The sequence below is a fragment of the Micropterus salmoides genome, unplaced genomic scaffold, assembly GCF_014851395.1.
Source record: "Micropterus salmoides isolate LMB-PRFRI ecotype aquatic unplaced genomic scaffold, ASM1485139v1 Ms_hic_scaffold_10, whole genome shotgun sequence".
In the NCBI taxonomy this organism is placed as follows: domain Eukaryota; kingdom Metazoa; phylum Chordata; class Actinopteri; order Centrarchiformes; family Centrarchidae; genus Micropterus; species Micropterus salmoides.
Window position 1 is genome coordinate 29,894,733 of NW_024040041.1, and position 14,638 is coordinate 29,909,370.

General features: G+C 41.4%; 1 protein-coding gene across 1 annotated transcript in view; it reads left to right on the forward strand.

Moving 5' to 3' along the window:
* Window positions 1–875: 875 nt before the first annotated feature.
* The window catches only part of grin2ca (glutamate receptor, ionotropic, N-methyl D-aspartate 2Ca), a 77,801-nt gene continuing 64,038 nt past the window's right edge, over window positions 876–14,638 (forward strand). Inside the window, exon 1 of the mRNA XM_038707442.1 lies at window positions 876–2,067. The gene's annotated coding sequence lies outside the window, so the exon portion shown is untranslated. The remainder of the gene's footprint in view (window positions 2,068–14,638) is intronic.

Sequence of the window (14,638 nt, forward strand, 5' to 3'; positions counted from 1 at the left end):
TCTCTGCAAGGACTTAACCCCATCGAACACCTTTAGGATGAACTGGAACGGCAGCCTTATCGCATCAGTGCTGGACCCCGTTAGTGCTTCCTCCTGTGGTTGAATTGAAGCAAATCCCTGCAGCCAAGTCCTAGCTATTACAGCAGATAAATGCCCATGGTTTCTAAATTAGATGTTCGAGTGGCTACATACTTTTAGCCATGTAGTGTATATCCTTGAATGGGACGAACTTGCCCATGCTCTCTGGTGGGTAAACTATGTTATGGCTACCTCAAACAAATCTTGCCATTTCTGAAAGGCATACTGAAATGTCTTGTTACTGATCAGCCGACATGTACACCGATACTAATATATCTTTGAAACTAAAACTGGCCAGTCAGTGAGGCTCCAATGTATGATTATGGTAATACACACATACAGTACAGTATATAAATACTGTCCATGCATACAGATAGACATCCATAAACACGGTATGTACACAGACACATACAGCTCATCCATCAAGGGATAAAGCATAAAGATAGAAAGGGAAAGGCGAGCAGTGACTGCTTGTCCCAGAGAACATTTCAAGGACAAACCTGTTGATGTGAGCTGCAGCAAGACACGAAGCGAGAGATGCCAAAAAATAAAAAAGGAATTTGTTGCCAAATGACTGGGTCTCATAGGGAAGAGTGAGGAGAGATGATGCTCTTTACTGTGATGGTTGAAAAAGAGGGTGTAGTATGTTGAGAGTTGTAAGGCGGCCGGCACTCCAACAGCAGAGGGAGGGAAATAAACGGGAGGGGTGGAGGGAGAGAAACGGCAAAGAGGGAGGGAGAATGAGAGGATAAATCCTTACTACATAATGATTAGAGCTCACAAGCCCTTCCTGTGACACGGAGTGTAGGAATCAGGATTACAGCCGGCCAGTGGAGCCAGAGTGAAAGCTCTGCTGATGGGGGAAGGAGGGGCACAGGTAGGACAAAAAAAAAGACAAGCAGGACAACAAGTGCAGTTAACTGAAGACTAGAACAAATAAGGTGTGTTTCACGGGGAGGTTGTTGGCAGATCCAAGCTAAAACAGATACTTGAGAAACTCCAGCGGCTGAGTCGCATCTGTCACACTGCCCCAGCCATCTGTCGCCAGCCGCCAACATCTTTGTCCTGGGCAGCCGGATCACTTCTTCCAGTCTTATTTTGATGAAGCAGCCACAAGAGCACTGCTCGCACGACAGGAGGGCAAAGAAGGGAGGCTGGGAAATGAAGACAAGGGTCACCCTGCAGAATCTGTGATAGATGGGACTTGCGGTGTGGACAGGTGTCTCAGCCAAAGATGGAGTACATGTGTGTCTTTCTGAGCTGGGCAGTGGCGGAGAAGGACAAGAATGAATGTTGAGGATCTGTTTTGCGCTGATACATAACATGGTGTAAGTTTTTGGCAGCTTTCGGAGCTTTTCTGAAGTCTCATTCTCCAGCCAAGAGAGGAATTATCTTTTCCCCAGAGGTGAGCAGCTGCTGCAGACCTTAAAAAGGAAACTGCTTTACACACAAATATGCACGCTCACAGGTCTCTTCTCAAAGCATCCTGGGACATCTTAACTGACAATCCTCATCTGAGGTAGCTGTCTCAACTTTAACTCTAACCTGGAACATTTACCCAAGAGCACAAGTGGAACTGTGGTTGTTTCTCCTTTTTCTCCTCCTCCGGCACCTGCTCATTTCAATCTCCCTCCATCACTCCGTCCATCCTCCTCCTCCTCCTCGTCGTCATCTTCCCTCCCCCCTTTTTACCAGCGAGTGATAATGTGACCTTCTGCCAAAGTGCTGGAAGCCATGCCACCATCGCAGCGGGCTCCTCTGTTGCTGCCACTGAAATAGACTCAAACAAGTGCAGGGAGAGGAAGAGGAAGGAACGAGGGAGGGGACAAAGGAGGGAGAGGAAGAGGGCCAAAGGGGATAGAAAGAAGGGAGAGAAAGCAGAGGTGGGAAGGAGAAAAAAAAAAAGAAAAAACTGGAACAGGACAGCTGAAGCTGCAGAAACGAGATGAGTGGTGACGAGCCAGGGCTGAATGTGGATTGCCAACACAGGTAACGGATCACCTTTCTCTACCACTTAATGTTGCACTTGCACATGCCTCTGTCTGTTTAAGGTTTGCTCTTTTTCACTTTAAAAACTGAGTGAGACCAAGTATGGAAATGCTTTCCGCTTCTTTTTATTGTGTTGAAGTAGTGCCCCCCCCCCACCTCCTTTAACTGTCCATAGAGAAATTATGAGAGTGCAGAGGATCAGATCAAAAGCAGCACTTGACAGGATCCTTGTCGGGGGATCAGACAGCACGTTGTGCTTTTGTGCTTGTTGTAGGTGTGTGTGGTGGCTGTAACTGTTGCTTTAACTCACTGAGCTGCCGAGGGGATTAAGCAGAGCAGATCGATGCGTCATTGTAAACAGTTAGAGCAGCTGAGAGGGGCTTTGATACCTGCCTGCCGGACCTGGGATACTGCTGCCGCTGCCGCTGCATGGGAAATTGAACTGCCAGTGAAGAGTGACTTTTCAGGATGTGAGAGAATGAGAGGTTCCTGTAATTATTGAGGGATCCGTTCGGGCACTTCGGCTCCATGAATACAGAACAGGTCTTCTTTTTCTTTTTTTGGAGGCATGAGAATGAGACCTGAATTGGTAAACTGAAAGATCAGTTCTGTCTGAGATGAGTTATAGGAAGGTTGAAAGTGACTGACATGTCACTGACATGTAGAGCAGATAACCAAATGAAAGATGAACAAGAAAATACTCACACTGATTGCTTGGTAAAGGTGTAAGACTGTTGAGGTTAACTCAAGGAAATAAACAAACACAAGACAACAAATAAAAATACAAGAGAAAGAGCAGCCGAGCAGAACAAGAGCAAAGCCATATTTTATATGAACACTGCCAAAAGATCACTGAAATCGTCGGCTACAAAGTGTAGTAATGTTCAGCAGCTGCTTATCAGCAATGTGTTTCCTCATTACAAAGTGTCAAGACGCCATCTGTACCAGGAGCTCATCACACAGGGAGGAATTTGTCCATAACTGATCACATAGTAAATAACTGACTGAATAACCCTTTATCTCAGAGTACCAGTTAGATTATTCTGTCATGGACTGCAAAAGCCTATCGAACTGAAACTTATTGAATAGAGAAATGAGTGAGAAAATAGCTTTAACGACAGAGAGATCACACGTCAGAGGACGGTATGGGTTAGTATATTTGACTGGTTCAAATCAGCAAGAGTGATGCTGTGAGACAAGGAATCCACTGGGACCTGTCCTATAGATCAGATACGAGTTTTGCTTTTCAAGAACTGAGCCCATCTCTTCCCCACCAGCATTTCATCCTAGTCACAAAATAAACATATTGTCTCACTTTCTTCTATAGTCGTATCTAGCCATACAGCCCAGGGAGGAAATGGAGGAATACAACAGTGGGATCAAAACTGACATTCAATATGGGACATTTAATGACAGTGGCCGCTGGTGTCTTTCTCGTTTAATGAATAAACCTTTGAGAAAAAGCTCTAATCATCACTGATGCTCTGGCCTCATTTTTTTAAGCAGCAGTTGACACAAATTATTTTTAAAAATGCTTTTCACTTGAATCTAGAACAGCGGTTCCCAAACTAGGGGTTGGGACTCCTAAAAGGGTCGCAGGATAAATGTGAGGGGTCAAAAGATGATTGACAAGATAGGAAGAAACAACAACAAAAAATATTTTTTGCTGCATACAGGATGTAGGTTGTAGTGAAATGCTAAATAGTTTTACCTCTTCTGGCCTCTAAAAACGATCAAACAAAACAATTTGACCAGCATAAATCTACTCACATCCGTTAGACACATGCAAACCTTTTGGTTTGTGACAAGAAATTAACCAAAATCTGAAAAAAACAACAAGGAAACGAGGTTGCATATGTTTCAGAGCTGTTAGCAGTTAAACCAAAGAGTGTTGTTCCCTTTCTTAGATTGTTTATTTTCATAGTTGAAGTATAAGCCTGAAGAGGTGGAGCTCTCCAAAAATGTCTTACCATTCTGGAAACAAAAATAATTTGATGTAGTAAAATATTTTCTTTTTTTTTTTCTTTAAAGCTTTGCTTTGGTTTTATTTACCCACGTCTGATATTTCTGCTCCCCCCCCCACCCCCAATACAATGAAGGTGGATGGAATTTCATCTGTGGTACTCAGCATTGATATGAAAAATATTTCATGCGACTTGGGTGAGCGAACCTTGAAAATGAGGCAGAAACTATAATCTACAGATATTTATTTCAGTGGTTTGGTTGTAAAACAAGCCAGACATCAGCAGTTACAGTGTTTAAATATCCATTATTAGTCATAATTTCATTCAAAAACCATCCATCCCACAGGTGGAGGTTTAACTCTGTACAGAGAAAATGTGCTTTTCCTCCACTGGCTTCACCTGAGAATGAATGAGCGTGTGGAATGAGACAGTGTGAACAGTTAGGCAGGTGAAAAATGGCTGTTCATTAAATTATTCCATGCATATCGTACTTGCAGTAATTGGATGTACCGGGTATGTATGTGGGTGGGTATGAACGTCCATTCACGTGTGAGTGCGTGTGTGTGCGTGTGTGTGTGTGTGTGTGTGTGAGACAAGACAACATGTGACAGCAGGAACCGATGCATGGATTCTCAGCCCATCACACACCACGATGCAATCTCATTCACACACACACACACATACATAATCGCACAAATAGCGCACCAACAACCATGATGGAGGAATCTGCTGCTGGACGCCAGGCTCAAGGAGAAGCCTGATCAATAACACAACCAATACATCCAGTACTTAGATTAGTACACTGATTTTTTTTTAAACAGATGCTCTAGTAATCCCACAGCCACCCCCTCCCTACACACGTGTTTGTACTTAAATACGTCTAAGGACCCTCACTGACATAATACATTCACTTAAGTAAGAAGTGAGGACAGAAAAAAAATGTCCTCACATTCAAAAAATGTCCTTAAAATGAAGGAGTTTCACCACCCTCACTAGGTTTGTCAACACTTCCTGTGGTTTATTCACAATAAAAGCTGACTGATTGAAGTAAAAAACTATATAAATACTCTCATACTCCCAGTTCAGTACATTTTACACTTAATTAACTTGTGTAAATCTGGTTATCCACAACTGCCCACAGCACTGAGTAGTGGTTTAGTAGTTCACAACCCAACTGCTGGTAAAACCCCAAACTCACACACACAGTAATTTACACAGGACATACAGCCACAGGATGATGCAATGTTTTCAGTCACTTAGCTGTGCCTTTAGTTGTGTAGTTAAGAGTCAGTGTGTCACACAAACACTGCGATTGCATCTTTTCTTTAATACATATTGTTGTTGGAAGTTTAATAATGTATTAATCTGATGTGTTATTGTAGTGTAACTCTGAATCATTTCAGGTCGCTAACTCATGACAGATTCTACATTTTCTGTTATATTGATCCAGTGCACAGGAGGTGATGTAACTTGTGCTTGTGGTGTGTTTGGCATAAAGAGGAGAGAGCCTGTGTTGTGATCAAGTGGCAACCTCCAGGGATAAAAATTAGCCTGCCAAAACTGCTAGCTCCTCAAATGGCCACTAGAGGCTGGCTCCAAAAGTAAATCAATCCCGTAGACTGTATAAAAGTAGTGGACATAGCCACTGTGACCCACCGGCACCCACTTGTTTGTGGTATAATGTTTTGAAGCCTTGAGTTTGGCATTTAGGCCGTCGCCCTTTTGGTTTTTTGAAACCAGTCATGACCATATTTGGATTACAGGATGGAGCTAGCTTAAGAAGCATCCGAACACTGACCAACACATTTTCATGCAACTAAAATATTACAATTGACTTTCCTGAACTGAAAACAAACTGTGAAAGTTCTTACACAAAAACATTAACAGCACCCAAAAACAAGTTCACGCCTAGTTAAATGCAGCGGCGCCATTAAATAAGCTTTTTCAACAGCACTGGTCAAATGCAGACAGTAGATACAGTTATCTATATCCTGATTGGCCATGGTAGTGATAGCCAGACCCTAAAGTGTACACAACTTTATCGTCTAAATGTGACCATAATTTACTAAATGGATATCATGTTGTGTTTTTAGACTTGAAACTATTGATTGAGACCATAAACCCATTAGGAAAGTGTCTACTGAGGTAAAACATCAGCTGAGAAGTAGTGTCATTTTGTCCAATGCAATCAGACTTAAGAAAGAATGCAGGTTTAAGGCACTTCGCTTTTTAGACCCGGAGGTTGCCGCTTGGTCAGTCCCCTTAGACCTCCATGTTAAAATGTCCAACTTTACAGCAGAAGGAAATGAATAATGATCTCAACAATGAGATCATTGTTAAGCCATTTTCAGGAAATCACATTGGGTTGGATATCCTGACATTTTTCTGTATTTTCTGAAATTTTAAAGAATTAGTAAAAAAAAAATGTAATTGGCATAATCAGTAACGAAAGCAATCGATGTTTGAGATCTTGAGCAGTGCAGGACGAAAACATGGACTGCCACTCAAGGTTTGAGTTCCTGCAGCGACATCCTTTTAAGTGATTAAACTTTTTTAGGATTTTTTTAGGAAAATGATTGCTCTTGCATTGCGTATGAAGCCGTAGCATACTTTTGCGTTTTTGAAGCCTGCAGGCAGACTGACTTCTGGATTTGTATCTCATGGGTAGCTGCTGCTCTGTCACTTAAGAGGCAATCTGCTTAATCAATTGTTAAAACACCAGACTTTACACCATCTTCACTGTCTTTGCAGACAGAGAGGAGAGGGGGTAGGAGGCTGACAGGACACAGGAAAGACAAAAAGGGGAAAAACGAAGGTTGGGGGAACGGGCCAAACAGAGTTGGCATGCTTACTTAGACAACTGTTTCAATGGATATTGCACTGATTGACAGCCAGTCACAAGCATCCAGGGCAGTAAAACATTTACTGCAGGGGAGGGATAGAGGTTGCAGATTTATCCAAGGTCATGAGAGAGGAGTAGTAAATTTCACTCAGAATCATGCAATGCTGCATCACCACTTGATCCTTTTCCCACCAATTTACAGAGACCTGACAGGCCACTTTTACATGTTCAAGCACATATCCGTGTTGCAATACCGGAGGTGCACAAGTCCTCGGGGTGCTCCCATACTATGGAGCCTATCTGATGAGATCTTAAACTCAGGACAGAAGAAGTCTGGCAGTCTGCGTTGCTCTCCCTCCCCGATTTTATGGCTGCGTTCACGAGCACAGCAGAGACTCTAGGTCCATTTATATTCATGGTGCAGCGCCGCTTGCACCTCGTCTAACGTTCTGTCCCTATTGAGGAGGAAAACTGACACGCCATAGGCTGTTGGGGGGGCATCTCCTCTCTTTCCTTGACAATTCTTCTGCCCCTTGTGGATACTGACACCAACCTGAGTGTTTGTGCATGTGTGATGTGGGTGGGTGCATATGCAATTTGTTATCCAGGAAATTGATTAGCCTAATTGCTTTCTGTTTCAAAGCTGCATGTGTGCCACTTAATTTTTCACAATTAGCCCTTAGCGGTGACACGATGGGGAACATCTCCATGAAAGATGACAACGATAACCTTAGAGACCAAGCCTGCGAAATTGTGTGTGTGTGTGGGGGGGGGGTCTCAGCGTCCGAAAAGTAGTAATTCTACTTTGTGTGATAAATCTAAAGAAATCAGGCTGGATACTATGCTCTAGAGTCTAACTAAAAGTGACAGAGGGCGTCCTGGTGGCTCAGTTGGCAGAGGCAGCTTGTGACGTAGTTACGCTTTGTTCTGGCTTTCTGTCACATGTCTCCTCCCTCCCCTTCCCTGTTGTCACTCTCCGCTGTCACCTTACAAATACAAGCAAAATGCTCAACAGACCTTGAAAACTGGCACAACTTAATAAACACCCTGCCCAAAAGATGAAGAATTGTTTTTACTTTCCCTAAGACTGTTTATTGTAGCAAAAATCAATACGTCATCTCCAGAGAAAATGTTAAAAGCCATGCACTTATTGATTATCATGTTCTGTTTACTATGAATTTTCCTCATGAAAAATATTTTAAATTAATTAATCAATATTTATGACATTAACACTGAATGAGATTGAAGTTGCTAAAAAGAATTATCACAAGCTTCCGCAGCTTTAGATAGCTTTTCAGCCGCCTTTAGCTCGTTTTCATTTCACTTAATTTTTGTCTTTGTTTTGTTTTTTTTATCAGCAATTTAACAAGTGGAACACCAAAAGCAGCTTAGGAGTTAAAATGATATGGGATGTGATGTCTGTAGACATTTACCAAGGTTGAACTTCCTGTCCTTTCATTTTCAAGGAGACATGGCCATTGAGTTTTTTAAATGGACTTTTCTAATATTGGCATGACCAGATACCACTAAGAGTAAGCAGTGTGATTTGGGGTGAACTGATTTTTGTTCGGTATATTTTGTACACGCCTGCTTTAAAACACATTAGCAGGAGGGACAGAGGAAGAAAACAGTGTAAAATTTAAAGCACTGCTAGGACCACAAGATCACACACACACCCAAACATACACACAGGATAGATTAAAAACAAAGTGGTATGCTCATATGTGGATTAGAGCATGTGTCTGTGTGTGTATGTCAGAGATCAACTGTATGTGTGGGCAGCCACCAAGTCAACTGGGAGAGCAGGCTGGTGACAGCTGGACCGGAGGCAGGGGTGGGGGTTGGGGGGTCTGGTTCTTCACGGGCAGCCATGTTTTCAACTTAACCAGGGTCTTACACTGATCCCTACTCCACATAGCATTGAGGTCTGCCAAAGACCAATCGAGGAATCTTCTGCCACCCTCCATGTCACCTGCCACTTCAGGTTTATAGCCAGGTCAGCCTACACGGTCAAAGTAGGAATATTAATATCAGAGCACCATGTCAAGGCCCATAAGCCTTAGGAAAACATCCACCCATGTGTTATGACAAAATGGATTACATTCGCAACACCACTGTCCTGTAATCTGCAGCCTCGCAAAGATTATTACCCTCCAAACACTTGCACATACAATCTGTTCAATCTCACTACACGGCATGCTGACAAAGCAAACCGTCTGATGGAGTGTAGCATTCGCAATAAAAGTGATAAAGCAAAGAGCAGAGATATATATCAAACATCTGTCCAATGACAAGCGAGCACATGGACCTGTGTCCTTGGATAAAAAACCCTGTTTGGCATTTTGACATAAATGATCTAATCTGAACCGGGAGTGTGATTCATTTATTGCGTTGTTGAGAATACTTCGTTTTTTTGATTGTTTTAATGTAAAACAAGACAAAAGGCTCAAGCTATGTCACATGATAATGGTTTCTACTACACATGCTGGTGAGGGAGCTTTACATCAGCCCTAGATGGGATTTAAAGACAACTATAATAAAGCACAACTACATAGCTTTCCATCTGCTGTGGCATTTAAAACCTGCTGATCACGAGCCCTCTGATAGTATAGTTGGAAAATCCAACTGCTCAGTTCAGCTCCATTTCTTACCGGAATATTTAAATCCTTTAATGCACAGAGACACCAGACATAGCCTGAATACCCTTCAATTGATCCCTCTTGCATGATGTGAACATGTGAACCCCCCCCCACAATCAACACTCCAAATTAGTCCAAAAAACAGACTAAGGTAATATCATGAGCTACATGACCAGCAACCACCTCAGCCTCTACACCCTAATGCTCCACCTCATTACATAAGAGCCACACTACCAGTTGCAATGGCACTAAATGTTGGCATTCAATGTAAATCTGTTACAGAGCAGACAATATACATTAATACAGAATCAATTGTAAAAAATTGTAAACAGAAATAAACTATATTCAATGGAGCAGTGCTGAGGATGAATTAGAGTTTAAGAGTCTGATAGCTTGGGGGGAAAAGCTGCTCTGCAGTCTGGTGATGCGGCAGCAGAAATTTCTATATCTCTTCCCAGAAGGCAGCAGGGTGAACAGGCTGTGGCTGGGTGGGTACTGTCCTTTAGTATCCTTTGGCTCTGCATAGGCACCTCACCGATGTCACGGATACTCGGGAGATGGGTACCAATTTTAATCGTCCGCTGCAAAGCCCTCCGGTCCTGGGCCGTGCACATCCCATGCCAGTTAGTGATGTTTCCAGTCAGGATGGGTTCTATTGGTCCTTTAAAAGAACTTGGTGTGGGAATTTGGCCTTCTTAAGCTTCCTAGTAATAGGAAGTAATACAGTGTAAAACACTATCATTGGCTGGCTGATTTAGTTTTAGTGCACAAAGGTTTAAAAGTAAGATGTTCTGTGTGTGTCCCCCACACCTTCAGAAATATTGTACCAGCTGTTTGGCATTGTGTTAGAATATTGGCAACAGAAGTTTATGTTTTTAGTCTTTGCATAGAAGCATTTTGGTCTTTACGTTCAGGGTATCTGGTTACTTGTCCAAAATAATCATTTCATGGAGGACCGTACAAGGGCAGTACAAAACACTAAAAGCAAAATGCACTGCCCGAAAAATTAAGGGAACACTTAATCATCACAGTATAACATCAAGTCAGTTAAACATCAGGGATATCAGTCTTACCAGCATAAGCAATTGTGAATCAGTGTCACCTGTTTTGGTGCAAATGAAAGTAACAAAAGATGCAATGGAAAGGCAACAGCAAGGTAACCCCCAAAAAGGGAATGTTTTTGCAGGTGGTGGCCACAGACTGTTGCTCTCTCCTTATCCTTACTGACTGATTGTGTTTCCGGATCACTACTGGTAGCATTAGGTTGTACCTGCAGCCCATTCAGGTTGCACAGGTAGTCCAGCTCGTCCAGGATGGCACATCCATACGTGCCGTCTCAAGAAGGTTTGCGGAGTCTCCTAGTATAGTCTCAAGAGCATGGAGGAGATTAGGGTCGTTACACTTGGTGAGCCGGACATGCATGTTTCTGTCCAAACTGTCAGAAACAGACTCCATGAGGGTGACATGAGGGCCCGACGTCCTCTAGTGTGATCTGTGCTCAGAGCCCAGCACCGTGCAGTTCAACTGGCATTCGCCAGAGAACACCAGAATTGGCAGGTCCGCCCTTGGTGCCCAGTTCTCTTCACAGATGAGAGCAAGTTCACACTGAGCTCATGTGACAGACGTGAAAGAGTGTGGAGACGCCGTGGTGAGCGTTATGCTGCCTGCAACAGCATCCTGAGGGGCCACACACACTACTGAGTCACATTATGAATAGCCATGATGAAAGTCTTGCAGGTTGGATCAGCCTGTGATTTCAGTTTTCACTTTGATTTTCGGTGTGATTTTGAATCCAGCCCTCAATTGGTTGGTGATTTGGTTTCCACTGACCATTGTTAACATAATTTTGTTCTCAATGAATTATACAATGGACAATACAGATTTGAACTTCCAAACATTTTGTTCATCGAGATGTGTAATTTAAGTGTTCCCTTAATTATTTTGAGCAGTGAAAAATTTCCCAACTAGTTTTAAGATTGTGACTGAAATAAACAATTGTGAGGTTGTGGGATTGTGATCGCATACAGATGAGTGCAATTTTTTGTGCATTAATATTTGATTTGATATTTGCAAATGTAATGGCACAGATGCAGAAGTTGTTTGTGCACTCTACTGTGCAATAGAGGTTTGATAAATTCAGCATTGGCTTCAGTATTTGTTCCCTAAATGCCTGTGCATCCTGAATGAGAAACTAACATGCAACTTATGACACTTTCTTTTGAAGATTAAGTCACAAGCACATACATTTATTACTACTTAGCGACTTAGGGATACTAAAATTATGACACATGATGACCAACACTTCCAAACCTACAGCAACAAATCCAGTGTTGTGATTGCTTTTGGTACTGGTAGTGTTATTGGAAATTAAAACCAACATTGCTTTGGCCATTTTTCTCTGGGACTCGTAGAACAGTACTGCCTAATATTTGTTATCTGGACTATTGTGATTGAGAAACTCAATTTAAATTACGTAGCACCAGGCCAAGTGGATCTGTGCCAGACTCAAGTCTCTTGAATTTACAGTTCAATTGTTGTCTCAGTGTGTTTTAATGTCAATTTAAAAAAGCTAGCACAACGTTTGTTGCCTCGCCATGCTTCTGCAATAGCCTATAACTCATGTTATAAGCTGTTCTAATGTTTTAGAGGACCAGCCAAGAGCATCCAAACAATTCACAGATAAGTTATAAACCGAGGACTAGATTTGGAATTGTTTCAATTTGTCTTGTGTCTAAACAAATGTCCAAAGAGCAGATAGGGATAGCAAGAGCAGTAGCTTTATTTATGATGATGATCTGGCTTAAGATCGGCCTGATCAGCATTCCCCAAATGATCGGTCAGGATCTGTAGTGGAGGGTCAGAGATAGTTTCTGGCTCGCATCTATATATGAGAGAGAGAGATTTTTTTTTTGGCTCCATATATTGTTTTGTTTATCAGAGATGGGTTACAAGATGAATGACATTTCAGCCAGTAGAGAGAAGCTTTTAAAAGTACTACAGCTGGACAGGGGAACTGAATACACCCAATATTTTTGGGTGTATTCACATTTTTTGATTTGACATTGAATCAAAGGTGTGGACACGTGCCAACTATGTCAAACTGGCTATTTTTGGATGCAGATTTTTTTGCTTGCACTGTACTCATGATGCTGATTAATCTACAGATTAGTTAAATGGCTGTGGATTTAAGGAGATTAGCGTGGCTGTATTTTTTTTAATCAGAGCTTAGTTAAACATATTCACACAGGTGAAAGCAAAAAGAGATGTGACAGAGAAAGGAGAAATTAGTCCTCATAGTAATAGTGGAGGTCAAATTGTCAGGTGTTTTTCCCAACTGGTTAATAAACATAGAGGCATCACTCAAATATCCATCAAGCTAAGCATAGATCAAAGATTCACAAATGTTCATGTCTGTTTTAGAACATTGCTGATACACCCATATGTCTTCTGTCCAGCAATTCTAATTTAAGTAATTATAGACAAAATCTAAAGTCCTCATTCTGCGTAAAAAAATGCATCCCAAAGCTTAAAAAAGCTCAAATGAGACTTTAGCCTCCTTATGACGCAGTCTATCCTCACCAGAAGCTTATTACGACCCATATTAAACTTTTTTAGTCCACAACCATTAGCGGCAAGCTACGTGAAAGAATGCCAGAGTTGACATGTTTTCAGTTAAATAATGTTTTGTAGATTACTTACGTTACATGATTTCTGTAATGTACATATTTTATAGGGGTGGGGGGAAAAAACGATACAGCATAGTATCGTGATATTTGCCATCGATACACACACGCCAAGTATTGATATTTTTGTACATAAATTGCAGATGGGAGTTTTAACTTTTTGGTACTAGAATAATAAAATCTATTGCTTTTTTAGCCCACTAGAAAACTTAAAAGGACCATATAGAGGACTGAAAAAGTGATATGAACAAACAGAGAAATGTATCTTTTTAGACAAACAGATGTTGACAAAGTTTGACTTTAGGGACCTAATTGGAAGTTGGAAAAAGGTAATAAATTGCAATATATCTCAATATATTTAAAATCGCAATAAAATTGAATCGCAACATAAATATTGTGATAATATCGTATCGTGGGGCCCTCTGGTGATTCCCACCCCTAATATTTTAGGACAAGCTATGATCTTTTCCAAAACCCAACAAAGTGGTTTTGTTGCCTAAACCAAACCACGATTGTTTCACAATGTTTACCACGTGCTGGATATGACGATGTACTTTCCAATGGCCATATACGTTGTTTTGGAAAACAATCTTCAAATGAAAGCAGAGTCCCAATTAGATGCCTGTCCCTATTAATGGCCTGGTGTGGCTACATTATTATTTTTACAAATAAACAAGGTCTCAATTAGAAGTCTGCTCTGGTTTTTAAAGTTGCCCACTTGAGCTAAGCTGCTTAGATCGAATATATCAATATAAATATTAAAACTTTTGGCAATATGGACATGCTATACATCATTAGATCAGATAAATTCTTCAAAACTCAATTGTTTAGGTCTTTTTACGGAACAATGAGCACCAAGGTATTATTCAATCAGATTTACTGGCATAGTAAAGGAATTAAAGGCCTGTTCCAAATATTGGCAGGGTGAGTTCAGACTCAAGCTAATAAAAGCCTGGGCTATATATGTACGTTTTACAGTATGTCATTTTGGGACATTTGAAAATAGACCTATTTTGTCTTTTAGGTACGCTGTATGACGTTTTGTGTGGGTATAAAAAGACAAGAATCATAATTCACAGGGCCTCTGGAGGTCTTTGTCAGTTAAACATAAACCTGTCATATTTAGGCGCAGAAAAAACACTGATGCTGTTTGACTTTGGAGGACAGGCACAAAGATCAAGGACAGCATTAATAGAGTCAAGACACGTTTCCGTTCTCAAGCCAAGGATTAAAGCAAATATTGATACAGCATTATTATAGAATCATTTTGTATGGTGATGCAGCAGATCCTCACTGCTCACAGGAGGTATCTGTTGGTTCTTGGCTCTAATTAGCTACTTCACACATTTATATGGTGAATATAAAAACTCAATTCTCTTGTGATTTTGCTTATGTCAATTACAAAGCACTGTAGCTTAAGTGGATGGGAGCTATAAGCCGGAG